This window comes from Myotis daubentonii, chromosome 15 (genome assembly GCF_963259705.1).
Source record: "Myotis daubentonii chromosome 15, mMyoDau2.1, whole genome shotgun sequence".
NCBI classification, from domain to species: Eukaryota; Metazoa; Chordata; class Mammalia; order Chiroptera; family Vespertilionidae; genus Myotis; species Myotis daubentonii.
In genome coordinates this window covers 53,985,434-54,000,901 of record NC_081854.1, presented here as the reverse complement: position 1 = coordinate 54,000,901, position 15,468 = coordinate 53,985,434, and positions in this window count along the sequence as shown.

Below are 15,468 nucleotides of genomic sequence, written 5' to 3'. Positions count from 1 at the left end.
TTCACACCTCACTTGGTTCCCTCCACCCGAAACGCCCTCCTCTTCTCTTATCTGACTGTCGTCTCCCCCACGGCATTGCCACTTGTCCAGAGTCTGCCCCCTCCAAATTCTTCTCAAATCTTCCTATTTAAGAAGCTACCTCTGCCCCTTCTCCACGGATGGGCCCAGTCCTCTTTGGAAAGTGCATTGCTCAGTGTCGGCATTTCTGGAAACCCAGATAGTGATGGTGATGGTGATGATGGCGATGATGATAGTGACGATGATGCTGTTGATGATTATAAAGGAGGAGGAGGAGGCATAAAGAACTCTCATTCAGCGAGCTCTTACTGTGTGCCCGGCCGGCAAGGCACTCCTCATGCATCGTCTCATTTTATCTTTATAAAAGCCCCATGAGGCGGGTGCTAGCATTATTTCCATTTTATCGACAAGAGAACAGGGGTAGAGAGACATGAAGAGGCTTGCCCAAGGACACACAGCTGAGCCGTGTGCGCCCAGCAACCCGTTTCAAGGCCTGCACCTGTGGCTTCATGTCTTCGTGTGCTACCTGGCACCCACTACAGCTCATTGTAACTACACACCCTGGGAGGCAAGAACCCTTGGGCACATCTGCTGGGCTATGGCCTCACCCAGCCTTCGTTTATAGCATCTAAGAAAGGGCAACAAGACGGGAAAGGACCAGGAAAAGTTCAGTTGATCCAGAGGGGCTACAGTCAGTCCTGAGCCCAGGCCCTGGGATGCGATGACAGGGGGGGGGAGAAAGCTTACCTATTTTGGCTGGTGCCACTGGCAAAATGAATGACTCCAGCAGGGGCCAGAGGCCATGGTTCCTAAAGTTTAAAAGCCGCAAACCATAGACCCGTTGACAGAGAAACCGTCAACATCTCTCCAATTTGAAAACAACAGCCATCTGCTGGGGTTTACAGGCAGGCCCTCGGAATACAGCCCGTCTATGGGGGAGATGAACTCCCCTCCTGCGAGCGCCTCGCCGGGAACGGAGAACGTGCCCCTCTCATTTGTATAGATTACCAGGCCTTTGGTTGCAGGAAATGTTGTGGCTACGGGAGCAGGTCGGGGCCCGCTGTCTGGTGTCTGCTGCTCCTCCGCTCAGCCAAGGGATGCCAGCAAAGGTGGAAGTACTTAAAGGCCTCCCTTTTATTGGCCCAGATCTGGAGACCTGACTTAGAAAAGGGCTGTTAATCCCACCCCTTCCATTATTCCCCCCACAGCTCCCCATCCAAACCAGTTGGCTGGTTCATCTCGGGATGAACAAGAGAGCAGAGGACCTGGGGAATTTAAAATGTGCGAGAAGGAAAGAGCGAGGCTGGGGTGGGTGGGGGAGGAGGAGGAGAGAGAGAGGACCCAGGAAGCTGGTACTATCTGCCCCATCCAGAGGATCTGCTCTGTTGAGCTATGTCTTTGAAACAGAACTAAGCAGGGAGGTAAGGAAGAGGTGTGTGTGTGTGTGGTGGTAGTGGTGGGGGGGGGGGGGGTACCAGAATCTCTAGAGTGGAGTTGGGTCAAGGGTGCAAGTGGTATGTAGACACCCCATTCAAGTTCAGATATTTAAAGCTGAAATTAAAACCAAAAAATGCTATTTCCATGACACAAAACGTGATGAAACCTTGGCTGATGGGATAGCTCGAGGTGAGAGCTGCCTTTGCCCTCTCGGGGGACAGAACTCCCGGGACAGACGAGATTTTCGTGTTTTCCAGAAGGGGGTGCAGTGTTTGCTCAGCTGAAGACCCTGACTGGGTCCGTGTTCCAGGGCCCCCTTTTGACATCCGCAGGCAGCATCACTCCTGTCCCTCAGCCCCTCCCCCTTTGGGACAGTCACGCCCAGTTCCCGCAGACACTGCTGGCCGGGTCGTGGCTCAGTCTCTGACCCATCCGGCCTCTTCTCAATGCAGGTCATCATATACTTTTCAAACAGGGCATGTGCCCAGGGGAAGGCAATTGGAGAGAAGGTAGAGAGATGAGGTGAGACTTCAGAAAAAAAAGATTCTTTCAAGTAACAACTATTTTAAATATTAACACAAACAAGGACTTTATTATCGTCAAGTAGACTACAACCTCAGAATAAACTTTTTCACTAGTTTAAGAAACTACCACCCCGGCCGGCATGGCTCAGTGGTTGGGCGTCGATCCATGAACCAGGAGCTCACGGTTTGATTCCCGGTCAGGGCACATGCTCAGGCTGCAGGTTCAATCCCCAGTGAGGGGCTTGCAGGAGGCAGCCGATCAATGATTCTCTCTCATCATTGATCTCTCTCTCTCTCTCTCTCTCTATCTCTCTCTCTCTCTCTCTCTCTCTCTCTCTCTCTCTCTCTCCCCCTTCCTCTCTGAAGTCAATAAAAAATATATATATTTTTAAAAAAAGAAACTACCCAGCTTTGTCCTGTATGGCCTTTTCTCTGGTTGTAAGAAACAGCATTCTCTGTATCTCTTCTTATAGAGACACTAATCCTAAAGGATCAGGGCCCCACCCTTCTGAACCCAGTTAACCTGAATTACCTTTTTGTAGGCGCTGTCTCCAAATACAGTCACACTGGAGGTTAGGGCTCCCACATAGGAGCTCAGGGCGGGGGAGGGGGGGAATTGGGGGGGGGGACAATTCGGTTTGGTCCATGGCACTGGCAGCTTCAGAAAATGCCCCTCAATCATGGGGATCAGGAGTTCATGCCCCTCTGCCCTTGCTGGTGTTGCAGTCGGCAGGTCTGTGTCCCCTGCCAGGGCGATGCCCAGAGGAGGAGCTGAGGGGAGGGGCTGCTGCCTCCCTGTACAGGACATATGTCAGGTGCGGACATCCCACCCTACCCCCCTTTATTTGGCCAAAACCGAGCCAGGCTGGAGCCGACCTTGAAGTATACAGAGGAGACAGTTTAAGGCTTGGGACCTTGAAAACAAAACCAATGGAAGCTGCCCCGTCAAACTCTGGGCTTTCTGGCTTCCGATCCCCAGGCTGTGGGCAGAAGCGGGTCAGCTTATTTTTGTTTGGACCTCAAACTATTACATTTCTTTCAAAACCTCCTATAATCCAAAGAGCATGTGGTGACTTCTACAGTGACAGTATGTTCATTTATTCATTAGTTCAACAAACATCAACTGAGTCTCTACCATCTGCCAAGATTGGTGTTTGGCAAACAGTGGTCCCCAAGAACCTACTTTCATGACCAACAAAAACCCACTGTATTATTAGTGCGCCCACCACTGGTGTGTGTGCATTTGTGTGTGTGTGCATGTGTGGTGTGTGCATGTGTGTGCATTAGTGTGTGTGTGCATGTGTGGTGTGTGTGCATGTGTGAGTGCATTAGTGTGTGTGCATGTGTGGTGTGTGCATGTGTGTGTGCATTAGTGTGTGTGCGTGCATGTGTGGTGTGTGGGCATGTGTGAGTGCATTAGTGTGCATGTGTGTGCATTAGTGTGTGTGCATGTGTGGTGTGTGCATTAGTGTGCATGTGTGTGTGCTTAGTGTGTGTGTGCCTGTGTGTCTGCATGTGTGTGTGTGTGGATGGTTCCCACAAGCAGGCCAAAGGAGCTCCCTGGCTGTGTCTTACTTACATCTTTTCTCTACTGAACAAAGCCATTTCCTCATAGTTTGAGAACATTCATAAATTCCCACCATGAGTCCACATTAATAATGACTGATGAACTTCAGACACTCCAAGCTGGTTCACCCCCGTGGTGATAGGAAACATCTGAACTTGATTCTGTCCCGGGTTATCCTATTCCCCCCCCTTCCTCCCACCCAGCCCTGGGAAGGCACTCGGGGGGTTCATCCGCAGTGCTCAACCACGAAGACCCTGCTCTCACCAGCTCAATTCGTCTCTGCTTTTTTTCACCCAGCTCAGTACTTCCCAACCCTGACTGCATCCTAGACACATCTTGAGAACTTAGAAGAGTAACGATGCCCAGGTTTCAAACCCAGAGAACATACACTTCGATTGGTCTGGCGTGTGGTCCAGACATCAGACTCCTCCCCAAAAAAACCTCCCAATTAATTCTAAGGTGCGGCTAGCATTAGGAGGCACTGATATCATTTGCCCAAGACAGCTGCCGGATTCCTCTGAGGGCCACGACCTGTTGGTGAGATGACACCAGCTGGTGAGTTGGAAGCCGGGTCACAGGCCTCAGCTGGGTGCTGATGTGAGGTGGTAGGAGCAAGTACACACCTGGTGCCCAGAACTTTGCTAGATGCTGCAAGGAGTAGTCATTTGAGCTCTGAGCCTCAGTCACCTCATCTGTACAATGGGCTCTCTCCTTCCCCATGTAGCCTCCTGCGTGGACCTACATGGAGTGGAAGGACTCTAGCAGTGGGATATATGGCTGGTGGGAAGGGGTTACTTCAGCTCTGGGGGAACCATCAAATTGGACCACAAATTCACCCACTTCTCTCTTTATTGGCAGCCCCAAGTGGGAGAGAGAATGAAGAGGCATTGCATAGATGTTTGCTAAACTGAAACGAGCAGTAAGAAAGTATTGTTAGCTAGTCCCACCTGGGTTATCTTAGGTCATGAGATGGTGACCACCATTTCCTCATACTGTTGGTTTCTTCCTGGCAAAGAGCGGAACCCAACTTTGCACAAGCAATCAAAAGGGGAGTCTTTATTGGGTGCATCTCTCAAAACCGAGGAGAGGACATGAAATTGGGCCTCATGGAGGACAGGAACTAGGGCTCCATGTCCAGCTTCTCTCTCGAGCTTTGTTGCCTGGATCACTTTTTTTCTCTCTGAATCTTCTTCGTCCTTCTTTCTCCGTCTACTGGCTTCTCTGTGAAAGGTAGCCACCAGCATTTCCCACGTTTATACTTCCATCATTCAAGCAACAAGTAGAAACCGACCAGCATCTGCCGATGTTAGTTCTAATCAGAGAATCTGATTGGCTTAGCTTTAGTCAGGCGATGCTTCTGGTCCAATTGGCAGTGTGAGGAGAGGTTGTTCTCTGAAAAAGGAGCTGGGAGCTGGAGAGACACCCCAATTGGTGTTTCCTAGAGGCGCACACAGGGTGGTTTCTGGTCAGTCTTACAGAGGACCTGAGCTAGTTTGAGAGTGTACTGATCTCCCACCCAACACCAGACCTCCCCACCCAGCTCAGCGTGGGCAGGAGGCAGGCGGTGGGAGCTGTCCCGGGGTGCCTGCCTTCCCTCACCCTTCACGCTTGCATCTCTTGGGAGCGCTTGGCACGAACACGCTCCAACCTAATTACCAGCCGGAATTAATCAAAGGTATTCCCAACTGTATGAGCAGCGTGAGCCAGGAACGTCCCTGAGCAGAAATTCTTAAAATACTTTTGTTTATGAGGACGTTTTACATGCTAACTTTTTCCCCAAAAGCCAGGGAGAAGAGCAGTCCCCACGGACATCTGAGAGCGCTTTGGCTGCCTTAATTCACTCAGGATGTTTCATTACTATCCATGCTCTTCCTGAATCCCAGCCTGGCCGGTTCTTTGTGCCAGTGTTCTAGTCCTGCGACCTCGTGTGTGTGTGTGTGTGTGTGTGTGTGTGTGTGTGTGTGTTTAACTTTTTCCTGGAATTCATTCTCCATTTCCTTAGACATTCTCCTAACTCTTCTCCCCAATGCACACATCTTGTGACTCTCCAACCTCCCCATTTTAGAAATAGAGGCCATCACAGGCTTCATGGATTTTTTTTCCACTTGGAAGTTACGAGAAGATGGTCGGAGGGGAAGTAATCTAGAGACACAGATCACAATCTTGTTTCTCCCGTGAGGTTGGAGGTATGGAAACTCCATCTTCTTCTTTGTGCCTCCAAACTCTAGGGTTCTCAAGTGGGTGCCACCTTCTTTGGCCTTCTCAGTGACCGGAGACAGAGGGCTGATGAGAAGTTCTAGCCCACCACCACCACCACCACGATCAGAAGAGGAGGAGAGTCAAGGTCTTTCTCTTTGTCTGTCTCCACTGGCATCTGTGGCCATGGCTAGGTCTCTCCCATGGCTCCATCACCTGCGGGGAAGCCCTAATCATGGGTCCAGCTCCTTAGGACGACCCTGAATCTTGAGTTTGGCTGGCACTATGTCCTCCTGCTGTTCCTCCAGCCCTTGTAGTTGTAGTATCGGCCTGAGGACCAAAGGGCCTTGGATTCAATTCCAGTCAAGGGCAGGTACCTTGGTTGCAGGCTCCTCCCCAAACCCGGGCCCTGGTCAGGGCATGTGCAGGAGGCAACCAAGCAGTGTGTTTCTCTCACATCGATGTTTCTCTCTGTCTTTCCCTCTCTCTTCCACTCTCTCTAACATAAATAAAAATAAATAAATAAATAAATAAATAAATAAATAAATAAATAAATAAATATCCTCAGGTGAGAATGAAATAATAATCCTATATAATAAAAGCCTAATATGCAAATCGACCGAACTGTAGAACAACCGGTGGAATGACCGGTCGCTATGATGCGCACTGACCACCAGGGGGCAGATGCTCAATGCAGGAGCTGCACCCAGCCTGCAGGCCCCAGGCCAGCCAAGGTGGGTGCCAGCGGGGGTTCCCTGATCACTCCACTAGTCGCCCCACAGACTGGCCCTGATGGCTGGCCAGGCCTAGGGACTATACCCGTGCATGAATTTCCTTCACTGGGCCTCTAGTAATAATAATAAATTAAAATTAAAGTATTTCCAATTCATCATGAATTGACACATGGTCCTACTGCACATGACTGGTATGAAGCTTGAGCCACATGCAACTTACTGTGCAAGTTCCACACTCACTGAGCTGGTCTCCACCATGTTTAGTGACACACGTCCAGCAAGTGCACCTGGGGATGTCACAATAATGTAACATTGCCATACACCTGTCTGAACGTTTCCCCTCAGCCTCTGTAGCTGTCTCACCACAGATCTCCTACAAGGAGTTTGTGGACTGGTAGGCGCGCACAGACCCCATGTTGAGTGGCACTATTCTGCGATCCTTCTGATTCACATGTAGGCCCATCACCTCCCTGGGGAGTCCGGTGCAGCATCAATCATTTATCCTTTGGGTTACGAACAAGTCCAAGACAGAAGATGTATTTCTCACCCAGGCCATGTTCCCCACACTTTGCAAGGCAAAAAACATACAGAATAAAGAGAGCAACAATGGCCATCACCCACCAGGGGCTGACGTCTTTTTTTTTAGTCACTAGTTTATTGAATCCTCATAAGGATCCCACCATCAGATGCCATTATTATCTCCACTTTACAGAATGGCCAAGTGACGCTCAGAGAGGTTGGATGGCTTGGCCAAGATCACACAGTTCGAGAGTGACAGCGCTGAGATTCTCACCCAAGTGTGTAGGACTCAGTGCCCGTGGTCTTAGCTACAACACTGTTGACGTTTTCATCTTGTGTCCCTGGCACCAAACCCAGAGCCTGACATATCAGAGGAGGCCTCAGCAAGGATCTGAGTGACCAAGTGAAGTGAGGCCTGATCTATTCCTTCTCTCACCCCGCACGACACCCTGCCATCGACGCACACTCTTCCCAGTCACATCCTCCCCACCAAACACCCTGCTTAGAGAAGCCTTTCCAACCCCTCCAGCCGCCGTGTCTGCTTCCTGCAGCTCCGACAGCCTGCACTCCACGCTCTGAAGTCGTGTCGAATACCGTGCGGTCCTGTTGTCCCCGGCCGGTACTTTAGAGGCACTCCTTGTCCCCTCGCGAGCTTAGACATTCTTCAAGAACGGAGGCCTTTACCATCACAGGGGCTCCTGGCACACAGCTCATACTTAGGAAGCACTCCTTGGCGCCAGGCATTGCTTTAAGCACTTCCCCGACAATAACTTGTTTCATATTCACAACAATGTGAGGGAGGGACTTTTATTACACCCTTTTGACATATGAGGAAACGGAGACGGAGAGAGCTGAAGGAAGTTGCCCCGGGTCCAACACGGAGGGGCTGGGCTGGCATTGAACCCTTGAATGGTTGGCCGCCGAGGCTGCTCTCCGTCACTGTGCAGTTCTTGACTCTTCAAGATGTTTCCACATCTGCTCTCTGAGTGGGTCCCCCCAGTGCCTCCGGGAAGGAAGCGCGATCATCGAGAGAGCTTTACAGATTGGAGGCCACTTGGAGAACTTTTAGCCCCCCCCCTCCCCCCCACCTTGTGCAGGTGAGATACACCAAGGCCGCAGGTCAAACGACTTGTGCAGAGTCACACAGCCCTGAGGGCCAGCCCCGAGGTCTCCCACCTGCACCAGCGACAGGCGCAGGCCCGGGGATGTCCGTTTGACTGCTGAGCTCACCGGAGCAGCGTGCACTCTTTTCGGAGACTCGTGACAGGCCTGCAGTGATCCCGGAGAGGAGATCGTAGAGGCCAGCGAGGTGGGGAGCTGCCTGTGAAGACGGACGTTTCCAGGTGGGGGCGGGCAGCTCGGTGGAGAGTTGTGAGCACTTGCCTGGGAGGCAGGAGCCCTCGTTTCAAAACCCAGGTCTGCGGCATGAGCTTTGGCAAGTTGATTAACGTCTCCGAACCTCGGGAGTTTCACCTGAAAGAAGGTTCTAGATTTCGGAGTGGCCGAGAGGCACTAAAAGCTTACTGAGGACGTTCGATCCCTGTCTCCTCATTGGACCCTGGAAACCGCCTTCTGAGGCAGGTCCGAGTGTTAGTCCATGGGAAGGTTGTGATTTGTCTAACGCCACACAGAGCGAGGGGGGGGTGGTGTGGGGAAGACTTTACTCCTGGACCTGACCATCTGCAGAACCCAGGCACCTGGCCACTGCACAATTCGCACGCGGGACGTGTTTAGCATAGGGCCAGAATACGTTATCATTGAGCCTCTTCCCCTCCCCAGGCCTCGACCTTTCCGTCTATAAAACGGGCAGGTCAAACCAGAGCAGGGCCTCCAAGCTCAGATGCGGAAGGGACCAGGCAATAGGGGGGATTGTGAATGCTGTTCACCAAATAGCTCCAGCTCGCCCCCTTCTGGACACGTGGCAGGGTTGTGCTTCCCAGCTCTGTTAGATCCATGGGCCCTGTGATGGTTCTGGCCCCTTGAGTCGTGAGAAGAATATCCCTGGGGATGGAGCAATGAGTTGCCAGTGGGACGGCCTCAGAGCCCCCTCTCCCTCTGCCCAATTTAAGACAGTGGCAACTAGGGGAGTCGGGGTCCCAGCGTGAGGAGACACGGAGCCAGCCCCTGGCCACCCTGCAACGGATGGGCTGACAGCCTGAGTGAGAGATAAACCTTTGCTTTCGGGGCCAATGAGACTGGGGGGCTGTGATCACAGCGTCCCTCAGCACACCCAGGCGGCTACTGCAGGGAATTAAACCAACCCGATGGGTCAAGCGGTAGAATTTTGTTAAAACGCATGACCGTCTCCTGTCAGCTTCCCTTCTTTTGGTGGAAGCGAGATGTTTTCCGACGGTAAAGACAATGCAGATGTACCTTCGCGTGTTTAAAAAATTCAACAGAGAACAGAATGGGTCCCTAACACAAAGACCCAGCAGCTCACCTTCAAGACAAGTTGGGCAGCCCCCGAGCATCCCTTCAGACTCCTTCCTGGGCACCTGGTTGGTTTGATGAGCGGCTATGAGAGGATTTGCAGGCGTCCCACCCCCTCCGGTCACATGGCAGCTGAGCGTATACGGCCACATGACTTGGGCCCAGCCCCTTGACCCCATGTTGCCTGCCTGCCTCAGTTTCCTCAGATTCAAATGGGGATACTGACCGTGCCTACCCCACAGGACAGGTGAGAGGAATTCATCTAAAAGGGCTCAGAACAAGTGCCTGGCACATAGTAAACACTGCACAGGGGTTGGGCTTAACGTTATATTTAGTGTCCTTTTTGACAGCATTAGAAGTTCTTTACAAAGACGTTTCTCTGAGCTTACAGAAGGTTCCGAGAAGGGATGCGTCAGCAACCCCTGGAGGAGGGTGCCGGAAACCAGGGAGGCAGAGGGTGGGCCTCTTGTTGGTGGCAGGGGCTGCCCCCAGGCCCTTTGGTTCAGGGTCCACTTTCCCACGTGTGGCGTCACCATCTCCTGCCACACCCACCCCTCCCCGCGCAGCGGCTGCCACAGCTGCTCTGCCCACACCCCTGCCTCCCTTCCCCAGTGCTGGGAGCTCATCCCTCACCCCCCTACCCACCACCACCACCTGCCTCGCTGCTGACAGCTAGAAGATTCCAGGCCAACCGTTTTGTAGAAAGTCCCTCATCCAGGTTTGTTTGATGTTTCCCTTTGATTAAATTCAGGTCATGCATTTTTTGGAATAAATCACAGTTTTATTTTTACGTGAAAATAGTGAGTCCATTTGGAATTAATTTGGGTATAAATTATATGTTTTTCCTCACTTGTATGAAACACCTTCTTTATCACAGAGCAAATATGCGGTTGTGTGGGCCTGATCTTTCTGCTAGTCCAAGGCCAGTGTCACACTGCCTTAATGACCGTGGCCTCCGAGTATGTCCCCCAACACGGGAAGGAGCAAATTCTCCCTGAGCTCCTCTTCTCCAAAACCTCCTGGCTCTTCCCTCCCTGAAGTCTCCCAGGTGCCCCTCAGGATCCTGTGACCAGTCCTTTGAGAATACCCTTGTTGTAGGTCATCGTAAACATCTCAATCGCAATGCATGGGGGAGCCGGCTTCATACTAGATCTTTCCACAGAGGGACATGGGAGGGGTGCCAGGCACGCCTTTGGCATCTCAGAGAAGTTTTCACTCTTTTCGTGCTGCTCCTGCCCATCTCCTGTTGGGTTGCTGACTAGTTTTGTTGTCTCTTATGAACGGAATCTTATACCCCATTTCACTTTTTTTGGCTGATCCCAGCGGACAGGATCGCCTAATGGTTAAGCGTGTCGCCTCTGGAGAGGTCTCGGGATTCTTAACCCCGCTGTGCCTCAGTTTGCTTGTCTGTAGAAGGGGCTCATAAAAGCCACTGCCTCGCCGGCGTGTTGCAGAGCTACAGTGAGATAATCAAGGAAGGAGCGTAGCGCAGGCCTGGTGCACTCTTACTAGATGTTAGATGCATTACCTCCACCATATTGTCACCAACATCACCATCTCCATTGTCATCGTTGCCATCATCATCACCATCACCATCATCCTTTTTCGGTGTGTCCTTTTTTTGTTCACTGTCGTATCCTTACCGCTTAGCATAATCAGATTCTGAAAATGCCTATTACATAAATGAATGAGAGAGTGGATGAATGGATGAATTCTCCACAAACACAACAGTTCTCCGTCTGAAAGGCATTTCCTTTGAGCCAGTAAGTTGATCCTTTTGACTTTTCAAGTGGAAGAAAAAAAACAAAAACCCACAAAACTCTGCCCCAGGTGAAAACATTTAAACGGAGCCTGTGACGGCATCCCGGCATGTCGCGTGTTCTCCGAGATGTTTTGCCAGGAGACTTTATGGGGACTGTTTTGAGGCGGTGAGGAAGTGCAATTTTCCTTCTGAAACGTCGAGGTTTCTTTTCTCGCTCATTTTTCATGTGCCTGCCATTTTCCCAGACTAATTGGAGGGCTCCTTTCCCCAGCTGTCTGGACAGGCCTTCACCCATCTGGCCTGCCCACACCCCTCAACGCAGCCCCCTTGGGGTGTCCGGGGTAGCACCCAGGAAGGCAGCAGGGAGGTGTGGGTTCTGTGGGGCTTGGGGGAAGTCTCTGCCTTTCCCTGGGCCTCAGGCTCTGCCATGAGAAAACATCAGAACCTGCTGACCCTTCATTAAGGCGAGAGAGGCCCAGAGGGGCTCTCCAGGCGGAAGAACGTACCGGCAGCTACACCAGATATGCTCTGGCTTTGACCATCTCCTGTGTCTGTCCCCCCCGTCTTTGGGGAAAGTCTTTCTCCTCCACTGTGTGGGTCTGCAAATCAAGGCCTCTGGTAGTCCCCGGCCAAGAAGACAGCCTGTAGGCTAGTCAACCTGACTCTCCCACCTCGCAGGATCTGTAGTAGAAACCATTTCCAGGGCAGCGAGCGCCCGGCACAACTGTCCCATGTCAGCACCCGGGAACCTTCGTGCTGCCGAGGGGTCACCTCTCCAGCCTCCCCTCAGCCCAGTGAGCTCTTCCCTGGAGCTTCCCAATCACTTTCTCTGTTGCCCAGGCCAAGCGCTGTTGCTTGCAACCAAATCATGCAACTGCCAAAGGGGAGGCGACCGCTCACCAAGGGAAAGGAGAGGCTCAGGAGATGCGGGGAGCAGCCCACAACTCTGGATTAGCGTCTCCCTGGTGTGGATGGGAAACCCAGGGAGATACAGGCAGCCTCAGTGCTGGGTGCTAGTTTTTGTTGGTTCTCCTTTCAATTCTGTGCCCCTCTCCCTGGTTCCTGCTCCTATGAGGCTGCAGCCATGGCTCATGGACCTTTCAATGCACAGTGCCTGCTGCACATGAAGCCTCGATGGTATTTGGCAACTGACCTATTGGACACAGCATATGGAATCCATTATTCTCAGGAAGGCCACAGTCCTGTGAAAGCTAGCCTTCAGGAAGGGCGTGAGGCCACCCATGGAGGACCGGAGCAGATCCTGCAAGTGATAGAAAAGACTGTCTGCCCAGACTCATTGATCCTCACCAAACCTGCTGGAATCTGAAGGGACCTTAGAATCCATTTAGCCTAGGGATCCCAAACACCTGGCTTGCAGGACGCCTGACCCCTGGCCAGGGCAGACATTACTAATCAATTGCAGCACGCCCTCCCTCTGAACCCAGCCATGGTTCCAGAATCTTTTCCCAAGCAAGACCCCATGCAGGGCCTGCTAATGGAGCTAAATTAACACCCAACCTATTTATCTTCAGTGAGGGCGTCTCAACTCCTCATTTGACAAATGGAGAGACGCGGAAGAGAAAGGACATATTCCAAAGTCATTCGATACGCATCGGGGGTAGATGCCAGAAAGACTTGGGGGCCTGCATCCCAGCCCCAGGCGCTTCCCATCACCCCACCCGGGCTCCCCGAGAAGCCTGCTGTTGCCTTTCCACTCCACTCTCTCCTTCCAACCGAGCCCTAAAGATCGTAGAGTTTATTTTAGCGAACGCACAAATCTGGTCTCCAAAGGATGAACGTTAATAAAATATGCTCTCTAACTCCATGTAACAAGGAAAATATAGAATACATTTTCTATTCCCATTGATCCTCAGGCCACTGGCAATCCACCAACAATTGATTTAGCCATTTGATTAGTTTTGGGGGAAAACATTATATTTTAATGGGGTATATATAATTCTAAGTTACTGCTTTGAAGTGGAACCAAATATTAAAATGACCTCTTTTTATGGGAGCTGTTCAGCTACGAAGCTTTATAATTGCAGCCTGGGTTTTTTGTAAGGGATTCGAATGGCGGAGGCGATTTCTGCAAAGCTGACTGCCCGGGCCTGGGGGCTGCCAGGCCGGCCAACCCCTATGACAAGTCACAAGGCAGCGAGGACAGTGCCAGGGATCACACCCCACGGGTGACCCACATGTCACAGTTACAGAGCTCACTGCCCACCCCGTTGGGCTGCGCCCCTTCCAAATCTCCCTCACCTCTCCCCATCTCCCCGGCTAGCTCCGGGGGCCAAGGTGCCATTGGCGATTCCCTGACTCGTGCAGGAGTGTTTGAACAGGGGTCCCTCAAGACCCACCCCCATCCAAGATCCTCCCAGCAATGGGAGAGGTTCCTTTAACAACACAAGTCAGATCAGGCAACAGCGTACAATCCATCCATGAACTGGCTTTACCTAGAGCAGGGTTGGCAAAGGACTGCCTGGGGTTGGATCTGGTCCCTGTTCTCATCAATAAAGTTTTATTGGAATACAGCCTCTGCGGCAGTAGCGGAGGAGTCCAGTGGTTGTGACATGGCTCATGTCCTGCAGGGTCTAAGTTATCTACTCTTTGGCTTTTGACAGAAAAGGCTTGCCAGCCGTCCCGGCTGGCGTGACTCAGTTTTGTTGGGCATCGTCCAGTGCACCAAAGGGTTGATGGTTCGATCCCTGATAAGGGCACATGCCCAGGGGGATGCCTGTGGGGAGTGTGCGGAGGCAGCCCATCCATGTTTCTCTCTCACATCGATGTTTCTCTCTCTCTCTCTTCCTCTCTCTCTAAAAAATCAATAAAAACATCTTTAGAAAGACAAAACACGTGCTTTCATTTCTTTAAAACAAAACAAAACAGGAAAGCTTGCTGACCTCTGCCCTGGAGAATGAAATTGAAATTCCCTTCTCTAGGCCCACCGGACGGACCTCTGTGGCCTGGGCCTGCCTCCCCCGGCCTCTCCCTCCTCCACTCAGCTATCTCATTAGCCTTCCTGCTCCTCCGACAGCCTTCCTGCTCCTCCAAGGACGCCCGAGGCCCCATGCTGCTCAGGGCCTTTGTCCTCCCCCTTCCCTCTACCTGGGATCGCGCTCACCTGATGGGCATATGGCCGACCCCTGCCCTTCCTTCGGGTCTTCATGCCCGAGTGGCCTTTTTGCCCCACCCACTCCTGCTCCTCTCGGTCAGACCTTCACTCATTGCTCTCAGTCATCTTCTTCAAGAAGAAATGGCGGATAGAATTCAGCTCCCAAACCAGAAGGCATCTGAGTGTGGACGGGGTACGGTTAGTGAGCGCATCTGAACAGCAGATGTGACCAGCAGACACGCGGCCCCTCTGGCCACAGCGCCGCTGCGTATATTTGTTCATCGTCTCTCTCCCCCACACGGTGGGTGTCCCCTGAGAGCAGAGGTGGGCCCTGGCGTCTGGGATGCGCTGGGCAATTTACGTATAGACCCCCTCTGCGCCCCCAGCAGCTCTGTCGGTAACAGAAGCGGAGTCCCTTGATTCTGGCCCAGACACTCTTGACCCCCGCACCGGCCCCTTCCAGGCACATTACCTTACCTGATCCTTCTGAGTCAGGAGAGGGGGCAGTGGGAAGCAGCAGCTCCATTTTACAGATGAGACAAGTGAGGCCAGTGGAACAAAGGTGGGACCAAAACCTCCCGAGAGGGGCTGGAACCCAGGCCTTCAGACAATGGAGCTGGCTCCTTCCACGAGCCCACTGCCTCTCTCTCTGAGCTTTCCAGTTCCTTCCTTCCACCTTGTCTGTCCGCAGTCCTGCTCGGCCTGAGTGACCTCTGGGGAGAGGAGGAGGAGCCCCGGAAGCTGCTGGAGCAGGGCCGGAGCACAGGGAGCCAGTCTGCACAGGGACTCATTCCCCCTGCAGCAAACACGCACCCCTGAGCAGAGCGTCTCCAGGGGAGCCCGGGCCCGGAACCTACTTCCGGGCTATGAATGCACGATCAGGTCTTAGCAGACAGTCCTCTCAGGCCCTGACCTGTGGGATGGGGGTGGCAGAGGGAAAGGGATGCTCAGGCGTAGGGAATGGGCCATGAGTGCCACCACCGCTGAGTGAGGGCTGCCCCAGGCATCACACTCCGGACTCAACAGCGCTGTGAGAGAGGCAAGACCCGTATACCCATTTTACAGATGAAGAAACTGAGGCTCAGAGATGCCATGTGGCCTGCCCACGGCCACAAGTCTTGGCTGTGAACCACGTCAGTGTCTTGTCCAAGAGGAGAAGGAGAACTGAT